This window comes from Gossypium arboreum, chromosome 8, assembly GCF_025698485.1.
Source record: "Gossypium arboreum isolate Shixiya-1 chromosome 8, ASM2569848v2, whole genome shotgun sequence".
In the NCBI taxonomy this organism is placed as follows: domain Eukaryota; kingdom Viridiplantae; phylum Streptophyta; class Magnoliopsida; order Malvales; family Malvaceae; genus Gossypium; species Gossypium arboreum.
In genome coordinates, this window is record NC_069077.1 from 112,657,607 (window position 1) to 112,661,900 (window position 4,294).

Sequence of the window (4,294 nt, forward strand, 5' to 3'; positions counted from 1 at the left end):
TGTTTCAAGGTGGTCTCCCTCTTACAACTGTATTAATTGATCAAGTAGTTTGAGCCTTTTCTTTTTCAGACCTCTCCGGGCAATCTCTTAGATAATGTTCATATGAACCACATCTGTAACATGACCTGTCTTTCAATCACATTCATTGAAGTGTAATAGCCCATTTGGTCAAATCGGAACAGTGGTTTTGGAACCACAAATCTGAAGTTGAAATATTTATTTTATTAATATTTTAATGTTTACAGCATGATTGAATGATTTTGTGAAAGTTTCGTTAAGAAATTTTATCGTTTGGTTAGACAATATAATAAAAAAGGACTAAATCACATAAAATGCAAAAGTGTTGTTCTATTAGCTAAAGGTATCAAATGCCTATGTAATTAAATAATGGAGGTCCTTATGTAGTAAATATACCATTAGTTTTTCAAGTGGACATTTATGGACATTGAATTTATAAAGGTTAAAACATAAGGTTAATGATAAACCATAATTTGTACATATACTTACCTCATGCTTAGCATATTTTTGGATGAATTATCCTTAGATTTGGTGAATTCGATGCTTCTAATCCTTTAATTCCATGTTTTATACTTAAGTGAGCATAGGAGAGTAAAAAGAGTGAGAAATGGGCCGAAAACGGAGAAAATGGCCCAACATGGGACATCAACATGGCTTGGACTTCCTCACACGGGTAAGCCACACGGCCGTGTCCATTTGGCAGAATCGAAGCATGACTTACCCAGGTAGACCACACGCCCATGCCTATGTAAAGACTTGAAAAAGGATTGAAGAAATCGTACACGGGCGTGTCCCTCTCGAGCCCAAGTCTAGTTCTATTCAGAAAAGGCCACTCTTGAGGGATTTTAGGCATTCTAAAGCCTATTTAAACACCTGAGGAGGCACATAGAAGGGACACATAAGGTAGGAGGTAAGGAATTACTAAAGGAAAGCCGATTGATCCATCTCAAAAGCCAGATTCATCGTCAAGACTGAAGATCTCCCTTCAATTTTCTTCAGGAGTTTTGGGTTTTCTTTATGTTTTGTTATCTTTATTCTTGTGAGATGTTTTCTTTCATAATTATGAACTAAACCGCCTAAATGCCTAATGGGAGTGAAACCTAAGACGAATCTTGTTATTATTATCTGAATTGTATGATAAATATTTTACTTGTTCTTAATTATGTGTTCTTAATTCTTGTTTTAATATTTGAGGATATTGATTTAAGTTAATGTGCTTATTTAGAGGAGTAAAAAGTGGTTGCCTAAGACTAAATTTGTCGTAATTAAGCAGAGTTGATTGCACGCCTAGAGATAGGGTGACAAGATTTTTCCGAATTAGGATAAAACCTAATAAGAGAGTCCATAGATCGAGTTAATGCAACACTAGGGTGTTAATTAGAAAGAGATTTCAATTAATCAACCTAGGGTTAGACGTTATTAGTCTCGAGAGAGGTAATAATATAACTTAGGGATTTCTACAGATCAAGTCAAATGAATAAATCGTCTGATTCAGAGTCAAATAACAAGTGAAGTCTAGGTGGATTTTTCCTTGGGTATTGTCTTAATCAATCAAGTTTTCCTAAAAACTTTTCCCCAATTTTCTCTCTTTGCACCCTTAGTTTAGTTAATTAGTTTAGATAAACAAATCCCTTAATTTTTAGGCTAGATAATAAAAAGAAAGTAATTACTAGTACTCTTGGTTCCTTTGGGTTCGACAATCCGGTCTGGCTAAAGCTATACTACTGTTCGATAGGTACACTTGCCTTCATCGTGATAATAGTTAGTTTCAAGAACGGTCAATTATAAATTTTTAAAACTTATCATGACAAGCATATCAAGTTTTTGGCACCGTTTCTGGGGAATTAAGATATTAGGAACATTCGATTTTTATTAGTTTAGCCATTTTATTTTATTTGCAATTTAAATTTTTATTTTCTTTTCTAGTTTTCTCTTTATTCGCTTCTAGAAGTTTTTTTTATAGTGTATGACTAGAAGAAACCCATCGGAACCATTACTTTTTTATAGTGAGATGGACCGCACAACTCGCAGAAATTGAAGAGAAATAAGGCGAAGCTTAAGATACACAGAGGAACAGCAAGAGGACAATATTCAAACCACAATCGAGGAGATGGCTAAAAATCAGGAAAATCCGCTACCTCCTACGATTGCCACTGATCTAGTAAATCAGAATCATGCTCCACGCATTATGTATGATTATGCTAAACCGAATTTAACAGGAACTGAGTAAAGTATAGTTAGGCCTGCTATGGCTGCAAATAATTTTGAACTGAAACCTAACACAATTCAAATGATACAGCAATTTGTTCAGTTTGATGGTTTGCAGGATGAGGATCCAAACACTCACTTAGCAAATTTTCTGGAACTCTGCGACACATTTAAAATCAATGGCGTCTCTGATGATGCCATTCATCTTCAGTTATTTCCCTTTTCATTAAGGAATAAGGCTAAACAGTGGTTGAACTCGTTACCACGAGGGTCAATCACTACTTGGGAACAAATGACCGAAAATTTTTTACTCAAATATTTTCTGCCGGCTAAGATGGCTAAATTAAGGAATGATATCTCTTCTTTTGTACAGATGGATCTAAGAACACTCTACGATGCATGGGAGAGATACAAGGATCTGTTGAGAAGGTGCCCTCACCATGGGCTACCACTCTGGCTATAGGTTCAAACTTTTCACAATGGCTTGAATCCTTCAACTAAACAGATGGTTGATGCAACCGTTGGTGGGACTATCAATAATAAGACACTTGAGGATGCTTACGAATTTATAGAAGAGATGTCACCAAATAATTATCAGTGGCAAGTCATGAGGACAAAGCCAATGAAAGCAATCAGCGTTTTTAACGTCAATTCGGTCATCATGCTCTCTAATCAAGTAGAACTTTTGAATAGAAAAATTGACGGTTTTCTTGGTTCTTCACAGGTTCACCCAGTAATACAATGCAATGCAATTGAAGTCAAAGAGGGATAAGCAATTTAGAATACCCACCTTATGACCACATCATGGAAAACGAGCAATTAAATTATATGGGTAATAATTATTGACTTCAAAATAATCCTTACAGTAACACTTACAATGCAGGATGGAGGAACCACCCAAATTTCTCATAGGGAGGCCAAGGGAATCAGAGACCACCATCACCTCCAGGCTTCCAACAACCACCTTACCAACAGGAAAAGGAGCTGAACCTTGAGGAGATGCTAACAAAGTTTATCTCGGTGTCGAAAACTCACTTTCAAATTATCAAAACAGCAGTTAAGAATCAACAGGCGTCAATCCAATGGCTTAAAACTCAGATAGGCCAACTCGCCAAATTGATTTATGAACGACCACAAGGTAGCCTACCGAGTAACACTGAATCTAACCCAAGGGAACAACTCAACACAATTACCATCCAAGACAAGGAAGGGTTAGTTGAACCTGAACCAGAACTGATGCAAGGAATTGTGGTAAGTAAAGGTAAAGGAGAGGTAGACCACAGTGAATAGAAACGGGTAAGTAAAGAGTACAAACCATGAGTGTCATACCCCAATGCGACAAGGAAAGACCGCACAGATGAACAATTTGGTAAATTCCTTAAACTATTAAAGAAATTACACATTAACTTACCATTAATTGAAGCTCTTTTGCAGATGCCAAACGCAGTCAAATTCATAAAGGAGCTTTTAGCAAATAAACGGAAGTTGGATGAGGTATCGCATGTAGAGTTAAATGTAGTTTGCTCAGCCATTCTACAGAATAAGCTTGCCAACAAATTAAAAGATCCAGGGAGTTTTACGATTCCTTGTTTAATTTGTAGCTTAAATGTTAAAAATGTTTTGGCTGATTTAGGGGCTAGTATTAATGTCATGCCCTACAAAATTTTTAAACAACTAGGTCTTGGGAAACCCAAACAAACTAAGATGAGTATTCAGTTAGCCGATAAAACTATCAGATTTCCTAGAGGTATCATTGAAGATGTACTTGTAAAAATTGATGAATTTATATTCCTAATCGATTTTGTTGTTCTAGACATAGAAGAGGGTAGTGATGCACCTCTAATTCTAGAAAGGCCCTTTTTAGAAACTACTAGAACCGTTATTGATGTTGATACAGGTGAACTCACACTTCATGTGGGTGATGACTCAGTTACTCTTCAAGCTCGTAATCCCATTAATACTGACCATGTGGTGCAACCTTCTTTACAGGAAACAAATTTGAAGAGCACACATGAGCCTTGTTCAAGTAACAACAAAGAACCCATCTATAAAGAACAAAGGCTACAAA

The 4,294-nt window shown here is 36.2% G+C and overlaps 1 non-coding gene across 1 annotated transcript; it reads right to left on the minus strand.

Annotated features, from left to right (window-relative positions):
- Window positions 1-2,566: 2,566 nt before the first annotated feature.
- LOC128280175 (small nucleolar RNA R71) lies at window positions 2,567-2,673 on the minus strand. Its single transcript, XR_008270355.1, has one exon. It is a non-coding gene; the product is annotated as a small nucleolar RNA R71 (small nucleolar RNA).
- Between the last annotated feature and the right edge of the window lie 1,621 nt (window positions 2,674-4,294).